This window comes from Dermochelys coriacea, chromosome 2, assembly GCF_009764565.3.
Source record: "Dermochelys coriacea isolate rDerCor1 chromosome 2, rDerCor1.pri.v4, whole genome shotgun sequence".
Lineage (NCBI taxonomy): Eukaryota > Metazoa > Chordata > Testudines > Dermochelyidae > Dermochelys > Dermochelys coriacea.
The window spans coordinates 81,736,197-81,761,427 of record NC_050069.1 but is presented as its reverse complement, the minus strand read 5'-3'; the positions used below and the strand labels follow the sequence as shown (position 1 = coordinate 81,761,427).

The window sequence follows — 25,231 nt, the reverse complement described above, 5'->3', positions numbered from 1 at the left end:
CCGAGCCATCGACACTAGTGACTCATCAGTACATTTGACATGCCATGAAGAGTGTTATTCCTGCATACTTAGTAAAAAACAAGAATTCTCCTTCTAATCCTGAATTCAGACAAAGGATCTCATTCATATTTTTAGTTTAGTTCTAAGCAGTCTAAGATGGAGGACTTTCTGTACCACTGTTTAATGTAGTAACTTTTGGTGGAATGCATGAAGTTGGCGGGCCTGTTTGGAGCCTATTTCTTTCTAATAGGAGAGTCATAGCCATTTAGAATTTAACAAATGTCTCTTCTAAATTGCACACATTGAGGCAATTTTTGTGTTCAGGATTCTCATAACTGTGCTTAGTTTTTTCTCATGATCTCTAGCATCAGGTTATGGAAAAAGATGGACAAGATATTAAGAATGTAGTTCATCAGATTTCTTCTTATGGTACTCAAGTACCTACTGTTTATGTTTGGGAGAGTGGGGGGAAATTCAGTGGTCCCTAAACAGTCTAGTCTTTCTGAGAAATTTTAATTGGGTGTCTATCAGCTACAAAGTTTGGGGGGTCTTTACTACACACTCTTTCAGAAGCTGTGCAAGAGAGGTTGTGTAGACCTTGATGACTTGCACAGGCAAGAAGGCTTGGCACACTGGAACAAACTACTTCACAAGAGGCTGAAGGAAGGGTAGTCCTCATAGTTAGATGGATACTAGAAGATCCTTCCTTTGCAGAACTGCATGCCAAGACAGGAAAGCTTTGTTAGAAGGGAGGGAGGTATTGAGGGGGCCCATAGATATGCCCTCAGCTCTAGCTGGAGTTTATCTCCAGCCACAGTCTAGAGTCAGAAGTTGGGGTTTAGCAGGGATGATGAGCAGGCAAATGTCATGTTCAGAGGGAGACAGTTGCTACACCACAGCTGGCTACCAGGAGGTGTTCCTGTGGTGAGTGAATGCCTTTGCAACCTGAAGATTGTAAACAGAAGGTGAGATAACAGAATGGGAAAATTATTTGGTGGAGAGAAAAGGCTAGTGACCACTACATACAACACAACTACGGCAATACTGCAAACAAATTATTTTGCGTTATTCTCAGGGGTGTATTAAATAAATATGTATTTTTCATCTAACAGGGGTGGCAGAAGGTCCACTGGGGGAAATGAAAAAATAAAATAGTACTTTTGGCGGTAACTTGACCTAACTTATTTGTGCCTCCACTTTTCTCAGCCACTTGAGAGTTAAGATTCTGTCATCCCAGCTTCATGGCGATAAATATTAAGTATACTTTACTTTTACTAATGATTTATTTTCAGTTTTAACATTCTTGGATGCTGTGGACCCTGGCTGCTGCAACACTGCCTGTATGTGATTTATGAAAGTGTGTGCATACGTATAAAGAAATCCCACCTTCTACTGCAACAGAAGACTTATCAGTGCCAGATTCCTAAAACAGCATCTTGCTGCAGCTGTACAGCTTACAGCACTGGAGGTAGGAATGACACAAAGAACCCAGACATGTGGTGGATTATAACAACCTTCCTGATGATCAGGGAGTGTCACTGACAGGAACCTGTTTCTCATCCTTTTAGCACCAGATGGACATTCCAGAAATAAACAAATATTTTGGTTCTGGATAAAGTTCTTGGGAAAGGCCAAGGAAGATAGCATATTGGAAAAGAGACAATAGAGTGTGAGCCATACAATAAATGTTACCATGTGGAATGTGAACCACCTGACTAAATCAGACACCTCTAGAGAGGAAAAAAAGGAAACAGCAAATACCTTTATATCCCTTGACGCCATCAAAGGAAGCCTGCAATGCATGGCATCAGGTCCTCTGAGGTTTAATATCTGATGTGTTTGCATCTCTGATGTGGGGAGTAAGTTAGAATTCCTGTTACCAAAACAGAATTTTAACTCTTACAAGTTAACAGTGCAAAGGTCACATAGCTATACCATGGCCTTATCTTAAGCCAGATGGTGTCAGGAAGAATAGTTGTTTCCCCCACCCCACAACATTAGGAAAAGCAATAACAGATTCAAACTAATTCCCTATCTTTGTATTTGGAGAGGTTAATTTTAGGCCTTCGCTGGTATAAGTCTACGGACTATCCATACACAATCTAGTTAGTTCAAATTCAGTCTCAATGCATTTCCTTCATTGTTCATTGTTATGTTAATAAATGTCTTATTTACAATAGTATTTCAGGGAGGAAGTAAGAAATCTGGTAAATAACTTGAGCATCTCCTTTTAATTTTTTAGGAGAAAGAGTCCTAACAATGGGTTAGATCATTCCTCCACCTGTGACAACCTGCACAGGGAACAGGGAACTTCTTTGAGGAGGTTTCTCTGGACCATTCAATCAGAGAGGTGTGAGTGCATATTTTTCTCTTTCCTCAGCTGCCCCCTTTGGAATATACAAGTTGCTTAGAGCAGAGAATCAGGAAATCTCAAGAGACCTGCCAGAGGCCAGGCATTTCTGTGTAGAGACCAAGTGATTCTGTGTTAAGTCCAAAGTTGACTTCAATGAGTTACAAAGGGATCTTACTAAACTGGTTGACTGGGCAACAAAATTGCAGATGAAATTCAGTGTTGATATGTGTAAAGTGATGCACACTGGAACACATAATCCCAGCTATCCATACAAAATGATGGGGTCTAAATTAGCTGTTACCAATCAAGAAAGAGAGCTTGGAGTCATTGTGGATAGTTCTCTGGACACATCTCCTCAATGTGTAGAAGCCATCAAACCCTAGCAGAATGTTAGAAACCATTCAGAAAGGCATAGATAAGAAGACAGAAAACATTGTAATACCATTATATAAATCTATGGTATCACCACAACTTGTGCACAGGTCTGGTTGCCCCCTCTCAAAAACATATTTTAGAATTGGAAAAGGTACAGAAAAGAGCAAGACAAATATTAGAGGTATGGAACAGGTTCCATACATGGAGACATTAGAAAGACTGGGATGGTTCAGCTTGCAAAAGAGATGATTACGGGGGGATATGAGAGAGGTTTATAAACTCATGACTGTAATGGAGAAAGTAAATAAGGAAAGTGTTATTTACCCCTTTGTATAACACAGGAACCAGGGGCCACCCAATGAAATTAATAGGGAGCAAGTTTAAAACAAACAGAAGGAAGTACTTTTTCATACAACACACAGTCAATCTGAGGGACTTGTCAGGGATGTTATGAAGGCCAAAAGCATATTTGGGTTAAAAAATAATTAGATAAATGCCTGGAGGATAGCTCCATCAATGAGTATTAGCCAGGATGGTCAGGGACACAACCCCATGCTCCTGGTGTCTCTAAACCTCTGACTGCCAGAAACTGATACTGGACAACAGGGGATGGATCACTTGCCCTGTTTTTTGTTCATTCCCTCTGAAGCATCTGGCACTGGCCACTGTTGGAAGACAGGATACTGGGTTAGAAGGAGCACTGGTCTGACCCAGTATGGCCATTCTTATGTACTTATGTTATGTTCTTATGTGTCAACTCCCAGCAGTTCTTTCTCATCCTGGGCAGCCCAGCTCCAATGGAGTTATGGTGACAGGCCTTCCAGCACAGGGTGACCAGACAGCAAGTCTGAAAAAATGGGACAGGGACTTGGGGGTAATAAGCGCCTACCTAAGACAAAGCCCTGAATACCTGGATTGTTCCTATAAAATTGGGACATAGGCACTCTATTCCAGCTGCTAGCCACTACCCCAAAACATTGCCATGGCATGGAGGGGCTCCACACAAAGGTTAATACAGCCAGTGGCTGTATTTACTTCTGAGCTGCTTCCCTGACTATCTGGAGGAGAAAACACACTAGTCCTTCCAAGTCCATGAATGCTCTTCCTCCCCAAGCCACTCTCCAGAGTTAGATCTCTGACCTGTCAGAGCATGCCAGAGATGGTAGGGGGGGGAATGTTGCCAAAGTCCTTTCCCCACACAACAGTGTCCCCTCCACACACAGACCATGAGGGAAGGTGGTCTAGGTCAATCTTACTATTGCTAACTATAGCTTTTCTGGTCTTGTATGTTGTGAAGAAAAAACTAACCGTAACGTTAGACATATCCCATGTGCCTATTTTGTGTGTGTTTTTTAATTTATACAATAGTGATGAAGCTGAGAAACCTCAAACCAGCACGAAAACGGTTAAAGAGAGTCTATGGGCCCAGCTGTCCCTGCCCCACTATACCTGCAGCCAATGCCAGGCCTGGGAGGAGGAGAAAAGGACAGAACCTGGCCCAGTTCAGGGCTGATTGGTGAAGAGGCAGGAGCAAGCTGCTTCCCTACATGAGAGGAGCATCACTAGGAGCCTGACAGCCACCAGGGAAGAAGCACTGCGTCTCTGATCAAGGAGCATCCAGCAGTGAGTGAACCATGAGATTGAACTATAGAGATATTGTGGGTTTAGGCCCCTCCAATCTTATGTCCGCTCCACCCAGAGTGCCCGGAGACTGTGGCAGGATGCAGCAAAAGGCCCACAAGGGGGCAAGATGTGAGCTGAGCCTCTTTAGCGACAACACCTCTGAGAACCCTATTAAAAATATCTAATTTATTTGATTGGAAATTACCCAGGGATGGCTTATGTCATTTATCATTTTCTGCACTGATTCTTCTGTAGCATCACTGAACATGTTGGCAAGTTGTTGACTCAGTTCAGCTTCATTGAACTTTCTGTGTTTCATGTCGATGTGAAAGAGCATTTCACAAGAAGGAAGCTCAAGAAGAAGAATGCCAATGCAGTGCTTTGTTAACCCTGGGCACACAGAGAAATCAGCCACAGCAAAACAATACAACAGTTTCCAATATATCGTGGTTGCCTGTGAATTCCAGAATATGGTTGGAGATCTTGTTCTCCTCATTTTATAGGTAGGCCCACTGGAGTCATGCAATTAAGGAATACAGGATTTATCCGCTGGAAGGAATTAGCTGGAAGTTTCTGGAGTGGCTGAATGGTTGGATTAGAGGGTCAGATCATTTGTGGGGCAGAGGCGGAGAACAATTACGGTAACATCTGCCTCTCCAAACATATTGTTGTAATTTATCCAATCCAGCTTCCTTTCTCAACTTCATTTTCTTCTGTCCTGGCAAAAACTAACATAGGCAACTGTTATCTTTTCATTGTATAAAATGCACTAGAGACAAGGAAGAAATGTTTTGGATGGATAGCTAATTACTTGAAACATCACACAAGCAACATCAATCTTCTCTGTAAATAAATCACATATTAGAAATTAACAAACTGCTATGAAGGGAGAAAGGGAGCAGGACAAGAGACGGTGGGAGAAAGTAAATATTGTTGCTTTGCTGGGGGTTTGGAGATTCCCCTCCCCCACCCCCCACACCCGAGACCTCCATGGGGAAAGTTTTTTGTTTGTTTTTTTTTGATCCTGGTGGATCCCTGATTTCATTTCTGGGTAAGAATTCTGGAGTTGTCAGCCAGGAGATCACCACTGGGGCTGTGCTGGCCTAGTCAATCTCCCAGGCTGTGCTGGACTATTCAATCCCTCCCATCCCCCAGCCTATGGAGTTCAGCAGGCACTGGGTATAATTCAATGCCTCCCCAACATCATCTGCAAGTACCTGTGGCGGGGTGGGGTTGGGGGGTAAAACACAATCCTCCCATAGGAAGCAGAAGGGACTTGACAGCAGCCTAAACCTCATTATGCAGCTGCCATCGAGAAGACAAAATTATTCAGGATATGTTGCGTTGGAGCTCAGCTAGGCTGCACAGCTCCACCAAACATCACAACTCAGAGACTGGCAGCACCTGGATCTGGCCCAATACCAACTGTCAGCAATCTAGCTATATATATCTATACATATTACATCCTGTAACCAGAACTGAGGTATCCATAGCCATTGACAAATGGGGTATATCTAGTCCAGTTTCCTAGTACTGGCTTTACACTGAGGGCAGGTTTGGGGCAAACATGTTCAGTTTTGAGGAGGGGTCAATCACAACGCACTGGAGTCCCCATCTAACCTAAATTGAAGACCTGCTAAATTGACTTCAGAGTGCTCTCCAGTCGGGCCCGGTATTCCACCAGAATGAAAGGATTAAAGTAAGTCGGCGGGAGAGCGTCTCCTTTCGAAGCAGCACAGTGTCAGAAGGGAATTGCCCAGGTAAATAGCTGCAAAATTAGGGTGAAGTTCCTGCATCCTTACTTGTGTGAGTAATCCCACTGAGACTACTAATATGAGTAATGTGATATATGGAGCTAAAAAAAAGGGGAAGAGGGAATGCTGCAATTCTCTTTTCTGTGTACTGTATCTTTAAATGTATGGAAATCCCGAGTGAGTCTGGTGGGGGCCAGTTTTGAAAGCAGTTTATTCAGAGTACTCTCTCTGCTGCACAATTATATTTGTTCATGTTTTCTTTGTTTTTCTTGTTCTTTAATACATCAGAGTCAAAGTCTTGTTCTGATCTCTGTGTTAGGACTCTAACAAATCAGGACTCTGCATGTAAGGAAGGATTACTCACATGAGTAAAAGGCTGCTGGATCAGGCTCAGATTCCCCAAGTAGAGGATATTTGTCAAAATTAATGTTAATGACACCTTCCAAACTAAAATGACAGCCAACGAGCATCTTCTGTTGTAGCAGCTGTTTACCATGTAAGTGCTTTTGTCAGACGAATACCTTTGACTCATATCTGTTAATCTTGAGTCCTTTTGTATGGGGAATGGGAGTGGAGTAGAAGGCATGATTTCTCATGTTATTGCTAACTTCTAAAGCATACGGAGCCAGAACTAGGAAATCCCAGTGCTAGAGCAAAATATTTCATCTTTTTAATTTTTTTCCTGTCACAGCTTGTAAAGTAGTTGGTGTCTCTTAACTAATTGCATTTATTACATGCAGGATTTGCATTTTTGATTATAATTATGCTGTATGTGCAAAAAGTATTAAAAATCAATGAAGTACAGTTGAAGTATAAACCATACAAAAGCTCTTTCATTGCTTGGTTTAGTTCTGAACATATCGTTGTTCTTCTGGATTGTGAAAAGAACAGGAGAGTGATGGAATCTTTTGTTTTCAACGTTTTAAATGGTAGGGATAATTTTCTTACACAGTTATTGGCTTTTTCATTTATAGATTAATATTCAAAAGTAACTTACATGAAGATGGGATGCTGTAACTGGTGGATGCAGTAAAATATCGGCAGGAGCAAAAACAGGAGAAAAATCACAGACAGACACACACAACCCCCCCACCCCCTCAAAAGTCATATTCAAAGTTGTTGATAGCAGTGGGATCCTTGGCAAAATGGATATCTCAGCTGCAGGTGGGAGGTTGATTGCCTTCTTTCTTTTGTTTCTTTTGTTTTTAATACTTTTCAGCTTATCCTGCAATTCTGCTGGGAAACCGAATGGTCATTTGCCAAAATTAGAACCCATTTATGTAACAAGTATACATGCAGCTCTCCATAAAATGGGTAACTATTCCTGTTCCCATATATGAATAATCCAGTTGTAAAAATTGGGGGTTAGAGTGGCCTGTGGCCATGTTGGGTGCACAATCATTTCTGCAAGTGTACCTGTTAATTCTTCCTTTGAAAATGTGTCCCTTTAAATCTATACTTGCATTCTGACAGGCGCTTTGTCACTATCCATTTTTAAAAAATATTTTCAGTTAATCTTTTCACAAAAAAAAACCCCACTCAAAACCAAAAATGAGAAAAAATCAAAAACTGGAAAAAAAATGTAGAGAGGAGTTTTCTTCAAGTATTTAAAAAATCCTCAGTGAACATAGATCCTGGAACGGGGGTTGCTGCCACACTCCTGGCTTGAAATGGTTTCCATCATATCCAGGGTTTCTAGTTTGGTTCAATGGCTATCAGCACCCCCACTGTACACATTGTTCCAGTCCCCCTGTCAGTGTATGTAATGCTTATTGAAGTTGCCCAGTTAAAAATAGTAGAACATGAAGTGCTCTCTTACCAGGGCAGCAAAACTTCCTCACACTGCCCTAGTTATCCTGAACTGAAGAGGTCACCTCTAGGGGTGAAATAGTTACTTGGTCTCTCTGCTCAGTCAGTCTTTGTCCTCTCTTCTGTGACTGCCAACAATTGTATCAAATAGTCTACTAATTGTGATGGTGATTTCTGTGATAGGAACACCTGTCCTCTAGGAACTGGGTTAAGGCCACCAGTTGTCAGACGGTAACTGTAATGTTAATTGAGCCAATCCATAGATCTGTCTCTATATTCTGTTTAGTGCCAGAAAGTTACACAGCCAGACATTTGGGAACTAGATGACCATCTAGCTCTCTAGCAGTTTAACTTTGGCACTCAGCAAAGCTGGTCTAGTCGTGTATGCCTTGCAGAGTCTAAGAAAGTTAAAGCACTATCTTCAGTTTATGAAAGACCTGTTTCTATTTTGGTCTTAATTAAAATTATAATGCTAAAGTAACAATCTTTGGTCACTAACAACCCTGTTTCAGATTTGAACTAATGACCTAATAGTAAAAGGTTTCTTACCTAATTAATCCTGTTATGCTATATCTGCTAAAAGTACTAAAAAATCAATGAAGTACAGTTAAAGCATAAACCATCAAGCTCTTTCATTGCGTTTGTCCAGAACATATTCATTGTTCTTCTGGACTGTAAAGCAATGGGACAGTGATGAGACTTTTGCTTTATATTGTGAATTTGGAAATAGTTCTCTCAGTCAGTTTTCACCTTTTGCTCTTCAAGCTTGCTACTCAAAAGTCCTTTACTTGTGGATGGCACATACTGATGGTGAGCATAGTAAGAAAAGTGCATTTGGCCAAGTGGAAAACTCAAAACTATCTATCTAGATAGATAGATATACTTGTTAAATGAAGACAACATTCTTGGTGCTATCCAAGACACTAATAAAGAAAGTCCCTGTCCCAAAGAGCCTTGCAATCTAAAAGGTGGACAATACAACAAGACACTCTGAGAGACCCACAAGAAGCTCTTATTATAGTATATATATTTTTTATGTTCCTTGATCCGTTATTTTATAATGTTGAAGTGCAGAGTTAGAGAATCTTTAGGAGGAGTTTGAATGAGGAAACAGTGGGACCCTGATGCACTGGAATAGGGATGCTGTTCTGCAGGGAGGTTACAGCATGGAAAAAGGCACAGAGATGGAGAAAAGGAACCAAGAGGTACCAAAGTTGCAGAATGGAGGATACGAAGGGAATCATGTTAAAAATGAGATATGAAATACAAGCCAGGACAGGGTTGTGTGATGAGATGTTTAGATTTGTTCTGGCTGGAGCCATTCAAAGGGGAGAGTGATATGGTCTGATAGATGAGTTGGCAAGATAATATTAGCAATGGTCTTTTAGAGGGATGAACAAAAGCAATGTGGACATTAGAGAGGCTAGAAAGGAGGAAATTACTGTAATCAAGGCTGGAAAATGTCTAGGATGTGGACACATTTTTTGGTTATTAGGACAAAAAAAGAGTGTTTTTCCATATGTTGTGGAGAGAGCAGCAGAAAGAGTTGGTGACAGTCTGGATGCCTAGGTAAAAGGAAAAGGATGTCTTAAGATGACTTAAGTACCGAAGCCCGAGTGATAGGGAAGATGGATAGTTATGCAACAAATAAATTGGGGATCAAGCAGAAAGCAAAACATGGTGAATATTCAAAGATTGAGTTCTTTTCTTGTGGGAAACAATGCTAATGGATGTTGAGTTCAAAAATATCAATCAACATGGGAATGCAGAACATGCTACTAAGAATGACATACCAGCTATATTGTTTATGGGATGTAATTTAAGATCTTGCCTAGACTTATTAAAACCTGATCTACAGAAGGACATTGGTAAGAAACAGTGTGATCAAATGGCCACAAATAGTCACACCTGACTGCACAGTTTTCAGATACTCTTACTAAGCTAAGAGACTACCAAGATAATTTGTGAAAACCTGGGGTGGTCCACTGTCTCATCAGATGGAAGAGAAGCCTGCAGTACCTAACTGAGCAGCCGTGTGTATATGTAGCCAGGGCTTGTATGACTGTATATAGTTAGTAAACATGATTATTTAGAATCCAACTGTGTCTGTGTGGTTTCCTCATATTCTTAGTGTTGGACAGACAGCAAAGATACAACATTAGTATCTACAGCAAGGGAGAAAGGCAGAAGGGGAGAAGTTTGGGAAATAAAATTAAGCTGCTCGTTTCTGAACTAGTAGTGGGTTACTGAAAACAATATGCCAGATAGACAATTGGCTATATGAAGCCAGGACCAATATGTAGATGTAGAATTTTCAGTCCTCAGCATGGAGATAAAAGTTAAAGCTGTGCCTGGATGAAGTCTCCCAGAAAAAAAAGGTATAAATGGAAAAGAGGAAACCGAGGACAGAGCCACATGAAATGCAGACAATGTGGGAGATGAGAGATTTGAAGGAGCAAATGGTAACTAACCCCCTGTCAGAGAAAAAGCTGTTACATATGATTTCTGGTACTTCACACTTCCAGTTGGGTCAGAAATATCATTAAATCAGTCTCTCTTGTAATATTTGGGCACCAAAATTGATAAGTGGAAAGGCATCTGTGACACTCTGTACCTCAAAGCACCCCAGAGCCCCCATATTCACCACTGTCATATGATTATGATAGGTGTTGTACAAAGTATGCCTTGTGAGGTATCATTTAAAAAATCTTGGTCCGTTGCACATTAATATCCTGTTGGATTGTTTGTACTATTATTGTATGTGAAGTTATGAAGTATTGCTATATATGTTACTGAAATACGTTTTGAGGTTGGGAGACACCCACAGCTGGCCTTTCAGTAGGGACAAAAGAACAGCTATCACTGGCCAGACAGGTGGTGATGGCCATCGGGAAGAATCCACTCTCCCAGAGACTGCTCAGAGAGGGCAGGTACACAATAAGGGTGGCCTGACCCATGTCACAGCAAGAATCTTTCTAGCAGCTGGAAGAAAGTATAAAAGAGGGACAGTGACATCATCACTTGGCCTTTCTCCCCTCCCCCCATCTCAACACCTGGAAGATCAGCTGGAAGCCAGAGACTTTGAACTAGGGAGATTGGTCCCAGGCTGGAAGGGAGTTCAGTCTTAGTACTGAGAACTGTGAGTTGCCTGTAACATCTATAAGAGTGAGAGATTCTTATATCCAAATAAATTCTATAACTTCCATTCCACTAAATTAGATGGAGTTCCACTGTACTACGGTTGGATGATTAATAAAATAAAATAAAACCAGAACAAAACCTTTCCCCACAAACTTTTTCAGGAACTTTGGTATTGAGTATCTGACAGCAAACTCTCCCTAAATAAGGCACTCCATATCAGCTGTTGGGAGTCCTTTTTATAAGAACAGTCATGATCCAAACCATGCCTTTTGTGTTCATTGCAAAATGTAGATAATTTGAAGGGAGAAGTGGGTAATCTTTAATGTACTCATTCAAATCAAATATTTGGTTCTGTGTTTTTCGATGGCATATCTCCTGCACCATCTGCTGAATGACAGCAGAGCAGAACTTGCACTGAAGGAGATAAGCAGGCTGGGAAAGAGGAATCCCTCTTGATTTGCATAACCACAAATCAGCAATATCTTCTATTTCTACTGTGTAATTGGCACAAGGCCTTAGTGCATCAACCTTTCCACCACCATCTCTAAAAAGGAGTTTAGGAAACAGAATGGGAAAACACAACTTCATTTCCACAGGATTTGAAGGACAAAAGACAAAACATTTTTTGGCAGAGATGATTCTCCTGAATATAAAGATATATTCCTTGGAAGACGATATTGGCTTCCAAAAGCTCCTGCAGCATAATGACCCAATGATACCATAAAGCTTCTACTGAGTCCTTTTGTCATACATAGGTACAGTAGCTTTATCCTGAAAATAAGACGTATTCAGACAGGTTGAGGATAAGTTCCTGCATTTACCACCAGAACGTGGACAGGAAGCCAAAGAACAGTATATCTTTTTCTTACACATAGCTTCAAGCCCGACACATACAAAGATTACTTCTAATGAATCTTCTGGCAACCACTGTCACTAAAACCATAGCTACACAAGCTGTAAATTAAGCATCCCTTTCGAACTTAGCAGGGCTCAGCCAGTCTTTTCATGACAGACCTGTAACTGCTGCAGGATTCAGCAGTTGGCAGCCTTTCCCCAGAGTGAGTGGTGAAACTACACTCAGTGTGCTGGTAAGGTACATTTTGCTGCTATCTTTCTGAGGAGTTAATTAAAATCCTCTGGCACTTTCTGTAAGAGTAGGGATGTTAACCCCTGTGTTCTGACCATATTGTGTCTGCTTAAATCCGTCCCTTCTTCACCCTGACACTGGAAATAGTGTCATCTGGCTATGATATTCTTCTTCACTTTCTGTCCTAAACTATTGAGTCATATTTCTGTGCACTGTTAAAATCCAGCCACATTCCATGCCAAAGAATAAAACTTTCATAGACCACTGAACATCTGTCTGATGACAATCATTTTCAGTTATTTCATTAGTCGTTGGGGCTCAACTTGAGCCAATGACCTAGAAGTGAAAGGCTTTGTAATCCTGTTACCATGAACTATCCAACCCCCAAGTATTTTGTAGGCCTGTCTGTCACTATAGAACTTTAATAGTAAAATGTTAGGTTCTTCCGCTAAGTGCAGTAGCACACTTTTGTGGGGTGCTGATTTATGATGGCATTGCTGTTGCCCATTTCTTTCAATTTTTTGATTTCTCTTCTGCATTACATTGCAAATATTAATGCAAAAGGTATTTGAGCTGCTCACATCCCTCTCCACTCTATCTATCCTATTTCCCACCAATGAAAAGTTAGGAGGAAAAACTTACTCTGCACAACTGTTTTGCCCAAAGCTTAAATTTTATGTAATACTGAAGAATTCTAAGATTCCCTGTAAAAATTTCACAAATCATATTACAAAGCTTTGCTCAACTTAGTTTCTATATGTCTTTTATGAATTTTATCTTTCAGTCTTCACATAGAGGGAGTACACAAGAAGTAACCCCCTAATAGGGCAGAATTACGTAAATGAATTTTGCTCACTTTAATGCACTGTATTCAAGACTCCTTATCTATACAGGTCATCTGCATTCTTCCTGGAGCCCTGAAGATTCACAACCCCCAACACATACAGTAATGTGCCTCACATCAAAGCACCTATGTCACCATCACCTCACTGCTGCTTCAAAATGTAGTAGACTAAGTCACAGTTTGCCAACTTTCATTGTGCTGTAGCAGTGTCCATATTGGGAGTTAGTCCATATCAAGCTAGTATGCTGTAGATTCACACCCTGGGTTTCCATGCAGTGACTGCCTGTGTAGGCATGCCCACTATCTTTTTGAGCAAAGAGAACCTTTTTCAGAGTTCAAGTCTGCTCCATTATCAGCTAAAGAGGTTTGCTACTGATTGATTTGAGGAACTTTGCAATGCCATGCTGCATGCTCCTCAATTTTCTCTCTTTCAGATATTTATCAAGTTAAAGAAAAGTAGGATATAGACTTAATATGCCTAGATTCAGCCAAGAATATGTGTCCACTCAAGAAGGAAAGATTCGTAAATGCTTTCAGTAAATCTAAATGCAAAGGAAAAAAATACTAAACTACATATATGTCAGGCTAGTAAAAAAATCATGCCACATTCTCACACTCAGGCAAAATAGTAATTATTGAGTCAGGCTTTTACCATAGTGATTCCTGCTAGTGTGCTGCTATGCTTAAATGTCTGCTAGGTTTTACATTGTACATGCTTGGATTTGGACTCTTATAAATACCACAAACATTCACTATAGCCTGAAACTTGGTCCGGGTAACAGAGTGGCTTGCCCCTTGGGCTGGAGAGCCAGGGGCTAAACCAGTACAGATTACAACCTCTGCCTGCGAATTAAGGAGAGTCTTTCTACTCAGGTTTCAGAGTAGCAGCCGTGTTAGTCTGTATTTGCAAAAAGAAAAGGAGTACTTGTGGCACCTTAGAGACTAACAAATTTATTAGAGTATAAGCTTTCGTGAGCATCTGATGAAGTGAGCCGTAGCTCGCGAAAGCTTATGCTCTAATAAATTTGTTAGTCTCTAAGGTGCCACAAGTACTCCTTTTCTTCTTTCTACTCAGTTCCACAGAAGCTTTCCTCCAGCAGACCAACTACCAACTTCCAGTCTTCCTTCTGCAGGATTTAACTCCCAGGCAACTAAGAAGATCCTTTTTACTCTCTTCTTGTCTCTCACTTGCTCCTTGAACTCAGATTGCCCTTTATGTCCTAGTAGGCCTACTTGTGAGTCACAATCTTCTACCATGTGACCCCAGGACTTATTTTCCTCAGCTGGGAAGTTGGGCTAAGCACCAATCCCCTTAAAGGGCCAGTTCACCTGTGGAGGGGGAATTTTTCTACAAATGTCCTGCTGTTGCTAAAACTGGCTCAGCTCCACTGGCGTTAGCAACACTGGGAGGCTTAATGTAGACCAATTGCCAGCACTGGCTAACACCATATCATCTCATCCTCCTCACAGCAGGTTTAATAAGTACAGTGCAATAAATGTCAAGCTATAATAGGGCTTCCAATGTTGCTAACACTGATGGAGCTGAACTTGAATTAATAACAGTGAGAAATTTTTAGAAAATCCTCTAAATGTATCCGGGGCCTATGTGTGAAACCAGCATTGAGTAGCTCAACATCAGACTCAGGACATAGTAGTCAACCAGGTGTGGTGGACAGCTGTGTATCATTACTTCTACAAGAGGTCAGGCCAGATGATCACAATGGTCCTTCTGCCCTTTTAACCTATGAATCTAAGGATCTGAAATGGGGGATCCTGGGAATTGAAGTACCTGAAGAGATACTTCAGGAGGCTGGAAGTAGCTTATGAGGGTCTTCTCATGCACTCTCAGATCCAGAAAGGGACTTTGGCACCTAATCCTCAAATTTAGGTGCCACTGCAGTCCACAAAATCCCTGCATGGCTGCCGCCTAGCCCTGTAGGCACCTGAACTTACTCACTCAGTACCTTCATTTTCATTGTATAGGTTCCCTAGGTGCCTAAGTTCCTGCTTCTGAGCATGTGCACAACATCTCACTCTAAGAATGAAAACTCTCACACCTAACTTGCAGCATGATCCACAAACCAGGTGAAACGAGGCAGGAGAATGCCTATCTTGCCTGCAGAGCCTGATCTGAAAGGCATGCTATTCAAAATCCACGAGAAGGAGCTGCCTTCTTTATACCTTTTAGTCTAGTGGTTAGAGCACTATTGCAGGCTCAAGTCCCCCCCGCCTGAGGAGGAGAAGGGAAACCCCTGTTCAAATCCTACCTCACAGGAGAATGCTGTAACCTTTGGGCTATGGGATAGTCTGATGTGGGGACTTCCTCAATTTCTCCTGTGGAAGCTGTAGCAGAAGCTGTAGCACTTTATACAAATAACTAAAATAATCACTGAGCCAAGAAAGAGAGTGAGACTGACTCTGTATAGCCTGAGGGTTACATCTGGATTCAGTCCCCCTGCTCCAATGACTATTTATTAATCTACAGTGGAACAGCTTCAACAGTAGTGACAGAGGGAGCCCCACATTAGAATATCCCAGAGCCCAGTGGTTTGGGCACTCTTCAGAGTGCTGGGAGGTCCTTTTCCAAATCATTTTTCAACAGGCAGAGGGGGAATTGACATTAGGTCTCCTGCGTCCTGTACAAGTGCTCTGCCCACTGGGCTAAAAGTTACAAGGGAACTGCTCCTGCTACCTCCTCCATTTCTTACATAAAATGGCTTGTGTTCCTAAACCACCTTGCTCTGTGACGGGGGTTGCTGGCTGTGGATCGCAAGCTGAAATAGGACCCTCCTTTCACTCTGGACTTAAGCACTTAACTCTGTGAGGGGAGTGGGATTTAGGAAACACCCCTATTCTTACCATCTCCCATTAGCTAGTTTAGGTGTTCCCCTCACTTAGCATGCTGGCTTTTGTGGATCCCATTCTCAGTGCCTATATCTCTCCATTCATTGTACAGGGAGCGTAGGTGCCTAATTCAAGTAGATCTCAGGGATTTTCAAGCACCTAAAAGTTAGGTGTGGCAATGCCCAATGTTGCTACCATTGAGAGCTAGCATCCCAGTTGCACAAATAAGAAGGCGTTGAATAAGAGGATTATATTTTATTTATTCTTTTTTCTCATTAACATTTCATAAAATTTTCAAATCAGAAAAAGTCATACTTATCTATAGAATGTAGAAAATTGAGTATCAAGGGATTACACCAGGTAAGTAAACAAAATTATAACAAGATATGAGTTACACGAAGGAATTCTAGAAAAGAAGAAAGAAAATGAATTTGGGTGAGAAAAGAACAAACAAACAAAATAAAAGAATGCTATAAAAGAAGGACTTCACTTGATGCTGTTCATACTTAAATCTCAGTCATAGCTAGATCACAAGAACATATGTTAAGGAAAAGAGCAAAGAAGATCTTCCCAGAAGCCAGTTATTCACAATACAACTCCACAAATAGTTTTCACATGAGATGATCGACGTCTATTTTATTAATACCAATAAAGGGAGTTCTCTCATATTTATCCAGATGGGCAATAGTCCATATATTAATATATACCATGGTTTTGATTTTTCAGTCCATCAATATAATTTTTGGCTGCCCGTGGTACCCTGAGGAATCATCTCTTTTCTCATTAATACAAACAGTGTAAAGAGTTGGTGAATTTCAATTCCAGCACTGATGCAACTTTGTCTAAATTGATTTCAAGGATTTACTCTATTTGTCTAAGAATACCATTCAAGAAACAGGCTATTCTATAGAAACTCTAGATCAAAAGTATGAGAATATTTTTGTCAGCACTTCATCTACATCTTTATGCTTAAGTCAACATACCTAGGAAACTTGTAGATTCTGTGAATAAAGTGATCTCTCTGTCTTTCTATGGTTTTGACCAGAAATGCCATCTCGGACCTGGGAAACCTTCCGATGAATGTTTTGTCTAAACTGATCCTTTCTGGTTAAAAGTTTCAGTTTAGACAAATTGTCATTTTCTGGTCAAAAATTTCCCAACCAGCTCTAAATGTGAGTTATTTGTATGGAAGGACCCTGGCACATTGCTCCATGGAGCACTTTTGAGCACTGGAGAAGACTTTTGTTCCAATCTTCTTGAGAGATATGATCATCTTTATATTGTTTTCCAGATGGCATTCTGAAACCAAAGTTTGGATCAGGTTTCTGATTCAATAAACTGTCTATCTTGGGGTCTGAATGTAGGTAGCCAGCTAAAGTAATAAGAAATACCCATTATATTCCTTAAAGTGAAAAAACTACTACCTCCAAGCAACTAAATAATTATGCACATATCAGGTAGATCAGTTCTGGTGTCAACAATAAGAGTGCTAACTAAATGAAAATAATTTGTTATGATATATCCTCTAATCCTGTTGCTGGTATTTTTTTACTGACATGGACATATTCATACCTTTAAACATATAGGCATACGTATACGAAAACATAGCTATAATATACCAGAGATTTGATTTTATAGAGTGTGTGAGAGTATTGGAACTATAATGCTTACCTTATAGTTTTATTTACCATTCAAGTCCTTCTAAAATAGTTGAAAATGCAGCCATTTTAACTTTTGTGCCACTCTGGTAAGATTTCAGAGGCTAACTTCAGGAATGCAATCAGATAGGTCTTTCTACTGTACAGTCCTTTGCAGCAAAGAGTAAATCAACTACACATTTAATAATTATTAATTATTATAATCATTATTATTGGGGATATGTCTGTAAATTTGCAAACAGTGGAAATGTGAAAGCTCATTTGTGTAGCATATGATTCCATGCAGACTCATGCTTGGCTTGCCTGGTTTCTGGTATGGTAGGTGTTTGCCTAGTATTGTCATTGCAATTTTTATTGCAGCTCATGATGTGTGCAGATGTGCTTTGTAAACATCCCAGGAGGCAAAGATTCTCTGCTCAGTATCACTGCTCCCAAATGATGCCTACCTTATAGAATAACTTTCTGGGCTACGTCCTCTGGGATCAGGCAACCATTTAAAGTCTCTGGATTTTGGTGTTTTAACAAGGATTTAATTACAAAGGTAAGTATATGCACCTGCTAAGGCACTCCTAATTGTTTGATAATGGTGTAATCTTTCTCAATACAGCCAGTTTTTGTGGTGGTAAGCTACGCTAATGAAGCACACTGAGAGAACAAATTTTCCCAATGTTAGAGAAGCGTACATAAAGAAATTTGTGAAGGACTGAGGTTTTTTTAATCACTGGTATTGTCAACAATTATGCCATGATTTTTTAAATTATGAAGCTGGTATGTACAGAGTACCTGCACTGTTAATGAAGGGCACTTGGCATATTATTTTAGCCTTATATAACTTCCTTAAATAATACATAGTATCACCCCTAAAATGATGGAGTCTCACATTCAATCTCATCTTTTGTCTTTGAAAACTGGCTTATGTCTGGAGCTGCTCACTTGGAACCAGCTGGAGTCTGGTGGCAGGAACACCTTGACAATGACACAAGCTTTCCCTTCACCCAGTATGTCTGCAACTGGCATGTGCTGTGTGTACTGCGTCAATAATGCATTTTATCTTTCACAAACTCACACCTTACATGGCAGCCCTTTGGACACTGGCTGCCAATTTGCAATTGCAGAAGCCAGAAGCTAAACTACAGTGTTACAACTTTATAAGCTCAGGCTAAAAAAAAAAAAGTGGGCAAACCATAAGCCAGATGGGTTCCAATACCCCTGTCAGAAGCTATGTTGATCATATAGCACTTGGTTTTTGTTTCTTAATAACCAAAAACATGTTAGCATTAAAAAAGCAAATGCACTTGACAGCTTCAATTCCATTATGGTTCCCAGTCATCTGCTTTATTGAGTTTTGAAGGAATTTAGCCAGAGCACTCTATTTTCACTATAAAGTCATTACAAAACTTTGCAGCTCAGATAAATTGTAAGCAATTTTTGGTAAATAAAATGAATTATTTTTTAACTCTCTCATTTTGCCACAGTATTTTTTTAAAAAATCTTGTCTTTGTTCCTTTCTTTTTGCTTGTACTAAAGAAGCATATAAATTTAAAAACACCAATGCTGTTCTGCAGTGAGATATCAAACTCAACAAATTACAGATACCAAAAAAGGGCCAAATCCTCACATGGTTTTTAGTCAATGGAAGTTGCACCTGAGGATGGACTGAAAAACGCAAGGCTCCAATCCTGTGGTGAACATTTGCCCATTGCAGGATCAGAGTCTGAGCAAAGATTTCAGTATTTGGTTCATAAGTATAATAGATGCAAATTAAATACAGATTCTAGATTGGAGACTTTGATCGTATGTTCAAGAATCTCAGACTAAACCTGAAACCTGATTCACTAATCGTTTTCAGTCTGTGTCTCTACATTAACCAGTACTATCCAAGTTCCGTTTCTCAGTGCACCCACTTTAGCCCACCATCAAACAGGGCTAGAGTGTGTAGTGATTGGAAATAATTAACATCTTAGAAAGGGGGGTGGGGAAGAAAAGGGATAACTTGTCCTGCTGGGCAATCCAAATGGCAAAGTGAATCTTTCCAGCCAATTCCTCAGTGTCCTAGCGATCTATGTTATTAATGTGGCTGAGGGTGCATTCTGCTGATAATTACTGCTAACTGGAATAATTAATAAGAATAATTGCTTAGTATGGTAAAGAAAGGGGAAGCACTGGGAAGGGGGAAGGAATAGACTGGAAGACTGAGAGACTCCCTGAGTGCATTTATATTGACAGGAAGTTCAGCAGAAAGCATCCTGAGACTAGAAGTATTGTCTGGATGTCAAGGACAAAAGTTAAGAGATATAAGACCAATTAGTCTTATCTTGGAATAAAAACAATGAGGAGTTGGTGGCACCTTAAAGACTAACAGATTTATTTGGGCATCAGCTTTCAAGGGTAAAAAACCCACTTCTTTAGATACCCTTTAGAAAGTTTATGCCCAAATGAATCTGTTAGTCTTTAAGGTGCCAATGAACTCCTAGTTGTTTTTGTGGATACAGGCTAACACGTTTAACCCTTTGATATCTTAGAATGTAACAATTAGGATCTGATCCTGGGTGTCTGGGAGAGGTGAAAGGCTATAGGTTGTAATGAGATGCAATGGATTAGGGATTGGGAAGTGCCCTAAAATTAGCAGAGAAATCTGTATTTCTGGGGCAGCATCAGTTAAGACAGAAGGAGGTAGAAATCGGGCAGAATAAAGAGAAATGGTACCCCGGAGAGAGTTTTGGTGTGGTTTATCCCAGCTAGTGGGAGGACAAAGTATTCATTAGAAACAAAATGTTGGTGCCAGTGGTGTGTAAAATAACCACAATTTTGGTATAGTGGGATACATTTTTTGAACATTATGTACTTAGGGAGTTATACTCACAGCTCTAACTTTTGTTAACTGGAGTAGAGTCTGTAACTCCCTTCATACTACACTGAAACATCCCCCAATAGCATATACACGCAGAAATCAAAATAGATAGGGAAACTGGATGTGAAAGCTTGAATGTAGCAGCATAAGTTGTCTAGCAGTCAGCGTGGAGATAATGGCATAAAGAATGAGCAAGCTCAGAATGTCTATGAGTTTGATATTAGTTCTGCCCCTCTGCTGGAGACAGAGTATAGAATTTAATTCTGTATCATGAGATAAGAAAAGCATGTAGAGACAAGGTGTGACTGTATATGATTTCACCTTCCTAATATAAATCATTTAGGAACAGCAACTGAAACTGAAAAAGATGGATCTCGCTAATTATTTCTGCCTGGCTCAGGGTAAAATCCCATTACAAAGGTTTCTGTCTGGATCTCGTCTTCCCCCTGACACACACAATATAAATTAATTAAGGTTAAATGACAAGAAAAAGAGGCCAACCAATCACAAGGACGGGAAGTGAAATGTTATCCTTTCCAAATGACATTGAAATCTTTATTGCCACTCTGGGCCCTATCCTGCTCCCACTCAACTCAGTAGCAAAACTACTTTTGACTTTAGTGGGAGCAGGGTTGGGCCCTTTGTTTACAGTTCTTATGTGAAATTGCAGGCTGTTGTCTTACATAAGAACTGCAGAACACACAGGTTTTAAAAGTTAGCTATGATACTCTCTAAAACATGTAGGGTACAGGGAAGTACTGTAACTACAAACACGAGGGAACTTTCTGCGATGCATATGTAACCCACTGTTCTCTCTTTTGCTCTTTATATAGCATACCTAGTATGAGGGAACCACACAGTCAGGGAAGGGTTGAAAGAACTGTGTTTGCTAATCATTTAGAACCTGCAGTGCCTAGCTAAACATACACACTGCAGAGTTCTGGTGCCTTCTGAAATATGGAACACTGTGAGCACCCTGGAGGGCTCACAAATTATTTAAAGGGAAACTACCCAATTCTTATATACTACATCCACAATAATCAAGTCTTTGTTCACCTTTAGCAGCCAGTCCCTAGAACAGGATAAGAGTCTGTTATGGGACCTTCTTTTTGTTCTGTGTTTGTACAGTGCTTAGCACAATGGGATCTTGGTCCATGAGTGGGGTTCCTAGGTGCGACCTCAGTACAAATAAAGAATACTACAGCTGCCAGAAGGAGTTATTACTTTTAAAGCGTAAGCAGAAGAGCTTCATACCTACAATGTTCTGGCAGTGCAAAGGAACCTTACAAGTATAAGTGTAATGGGTGTAAAGGAGCCTTACTGTAAATAACAATCTGGCATCATGACTTCTAGAAAAAGCAGCCTGGTGTGTCCATTGCATCAAGTATATGATACATTTTCTGTAAGATTTCAGAGTAGCAGCCGTGTTAGTCTGTATTCGCAAAAAGAAAAGGAGTACTTGTGGCACCTTAGAGACTAACAAATTTATTAGAGCATAAGCTTTCGTGAGCTACAGCTCACTTCATCGGATGCATCCGATGAAGTGAGCTGTAGCTCACGAAAGCTTATGCTCTAATAAATTTGTTAGTCTCTAAGGTGCCACAAGTACTCCTTTTCATTTTCTGTAAGAGATCACTTGTTCACACCTGGTGATAACGCTTTATCTGTTCCCTCTGTTAGATTACCACGGCATTTATCCAGTGAGCCCCGACTCCTTCGCTCAGGCTAAATCCTAAACCCTTTAGTTGTTGACTTTGTGTTTATTCACTCCATAAGAACTAAGTGCAGATGGAGTAAGGGCCTCAAGGTTTGGTGCACTAGGGAGAGATGGAGTTCAGCAATGAAATTCCGCTCCAAAGTTACCAGGCCCTAATTTCCCATCTATTGGTTCCCTGGTGCAGCAAATCCAAACACAGGCAAAATCCAGCTGCCTAGCAGAGTCCTTGACTGGCAAAGTGCCACCATAGTGGTTCCTATCTCATTCTCCTCCCTCTATGACTGGCCCCAGAGCACTTCACCTGAGACAGGAGACGTGGCCATGGCACCTTGTGCCCTAGTGATCGCAGGCTATTGGAACAGCCTCTGGGGACATAGGCATCTGATGTAAATTAGGGGAATCCAGAACCTGTCCAGCACCCAGACAGCCTCAGGATTGAGAGTTGACCTTTTCACCTCTCCTCAGTAGTGCAGAGCGCACCTGCAGCTATATGATAGCAGATATATGCCAATTATAAGTGAGCCAAGGGCTGATCCTGCAAGGCACTCAGAACTTCCCAGGAGGAGCTGAGCACTCTCATTTCTCACAGAAATCACTGGGAAACGAGGGTGCTCAACTGCTTGCAAAACCAGACTCGTAGTACTAATCATCTGACTTTTTCCTGTTGCATCCATTTCTGCTCCCCTTCCCCTTTGCCTGTATTATGTATCATTTAGATCATAAACTCATTAGGGCAGTGAACTTCCTTTTTTTTACATCTGTAAAGTGCTATGCACACCTAGGACATTGCACAAATACCTGTATTAAATTAAACTGAATCATCAAAAATAAACATGTCCTCTGAAAATACATTGCAAAATTGTGTATTTTAGGGATTTTCGACCTTCCTCTAAAGTGTTGTGCTCTGGTTGTGTTGGGTATAGGCATAAGACTAAATGGAGCACTGGTCTGCAATCTTTTGTGTAGCCCAGGAGGCAAATGAATTCTTAGGAAGCTGCATTCTCCAAGGCCCCAGCCCAGCACATGCTTAACTTTAAGCATCTAATTAATCCCATTGACTTCAGTTGGGCTGCTCATATGTACAGACTAAAGCATGTGCTTAAATGCTTTGCTGGATTAGGATCCAAAAGATTAGAGCTTTATAAAAAATGTCTGTGAACTTTAAAATGACAAAATGGATCTAAGAACAAGGAAGAGAAAAATATTTATGACTATGTAGAAATGTGACAGTAAAAAACAACAACATTAAGTCCCACATGCCCATGTGAACATTAAGTGTCAAAGGATAATGAAAAGCTAATTAAAATTTTAAAGGAGCTGTTGTAGGAAAAACAAATGCAGAGAGACGTTCTGTTCACCTACACAAAGTGGAAATCAGTCAGGGAGAAAGTTAGAACACAATGGTACAGGAAATGAAAATGAAAAGACGAGAGAGGATTCCCCTCCCCCCCACACACACTTTAAATGAGGTATTGACTAAGTGTTTCAAACTGAGTCTTGAAAGAAGAGACAAAGTTAACTACAGATCGCGCCTGTGTCAGGATCAGTAAAGGCAACAGAGAAAATTACCTAAGGCAACTCAAATCTAGGACACATCCAGGACCTGAAGAAAGTGATACTGGGTGTTAAAATCACCTGGAAGAAAATCTATAATTTTTTATTATAATGCAAGCTAGTTCTTGGAAAACAAGCAGCTACTATGTACAACACAGCACACAAAATATAGGAGAGTGACATATACCCTTGAAAGTATCATGCTGCAGACTTGCATCTATGACATGAAAAATAATGCAAATTATCAGAGGATTGTTACCTATACAGCACTAACCTACCTAAAGGAGACAGACACTGAGCATGGACAAATGCTATCTTGAAAATAGAAGAGCTAGCCTCTTAAACTTTTGAGCAGGTTGCCTTGTATGGTAGAGAGATATGGTTACTGTGGAGTTTTGGACAGCCCGTGATAAAGTGCCACATGACAGTCTGCTACTGAAGCTAAAAGCAGCAGGAGCTCAGAATAGAAGAGGGGAGAAGATAAAAAACACAACTGAAAAACAATGTCACGCTGTAGAGAAGTGCTGAGTGGGGCCCCCGCAGGGACCACTGCGTGGACCTTTAAGGATTTTGTGTTCGCATGATTAACTAAGATGAAGAGACCAGCTGCAAACTTTAATTTCCTGATGACACAAAGGACCATGAACAATATATATACAGGATTTGAATTTGTAATGGCACTGGGCTAATACATAGCAAAGGCTATTCAGGGTAGACAAGAATGCTGCTCAAGGTTAGTGGTGCTTCATAACCAGTGAACACTGTTTTTCAGATAATTTTACAAACTATCTCAGAATGACGAAGCCAAAAAAAGAGAGACGCATATAATGAAAAATCAGTGGGCACATCCCACAACTGATTAGGGAAATTATTACAAGAAAGCCCCCTAATTTAAGGAGAAGGGGGGGTCACTTTTGGATTACACTCCTGCATTGAACTGCCAAATGAAATGGGGAAGGTGGAGAAATTAAAACATCAGCTTCACACAATGCTCACTCCTATAAATACTGGGACAGATACTGGCCCTGATATTTTCTTCTCTGGGTATATTAAACGGGAACTGGAAGGTGTAAATTCCAGCTGCAGGAGACATACCCTCACTAGCTCTGATCCTGTTAGTGCACTGAAAACAGAAGTGTAGCTCCAGAGGCATGAGCAGCAAGAGGCGCTAGCCATCCCACGTTCATACCTACAGTCTCAGGTGGGATTGAACTCTGATGCTCACATCTGTGCTTCTATGTTTAGTGCACTAGCTCAATCAGACCTCGTGTGGGTATGCCTCCTTGAGCTGGAGTCACACTTTCCAGCTCTAGTGCAGAAATACCCTTTGCGGTTCTGTATAGACTTAGCCAACTTCCTGGAGATTCCCCTTGTTCAGAGGAATCCCAAAGTGGCACCACCAGCCCTAATCTATGCCATTTCTACCCTTCCCACCACAGTCCCTGGTGGGCACGTGGTAGGGCCTGGCCATGAGAAGAGGACTGGAACATTGCTCCATTCTGTCAGTTCCCAGAAGCCAGAAAGGCCCTTTGGCGGGGTTCAGCCTGGCATACATTTGGGCAATGCTGATGCTGTTCTATCTTGTGCTGTAGGCCAAACTGGCGCTCAGCAGACCTGGGGA

At 40.8% G+C, this 25,231-nt stretch overlaps 2 long non-coding RNA genes across 2 annotated transcripts in view; one reads left to right on the top strand and one right to left on the bottom strand.

Moving 5' to 3' along the window:
- LOC122458706 overlaps nt 1-1,853 on the top strand; it is a 40,054-nt gene extending 38,201 nt beyond the window's left edge. Inside the window, exons 2-3 of the long non-coding RNA XR_006278878.1 lie at nt 1,293-1,468; nt 1,569-1,853. This is a non-coding gene — a long non-coding RNA (uncharacterized LOC122458706). The remainder of the gene's footprint in view (nt 1-1,292; nt 1,469-1,568) is intronic.
- Nucleotides 833-23,943, bottom strand: LOC122458707. The gene is made up of 3 exons (XR_006278879.1): nt 23,889-23,943; nt 1,762-1,873; nt 833-945 (listed from the first exon to the last, which is right to left on the bottom strand). It is a non-coding gene; the product is annotated as an uncharacterized LOC122458707 (long non-coding RNA).
- Between the last annotated feature and the right edge of the window lie 1,288 nt (nt 23,944-25,231).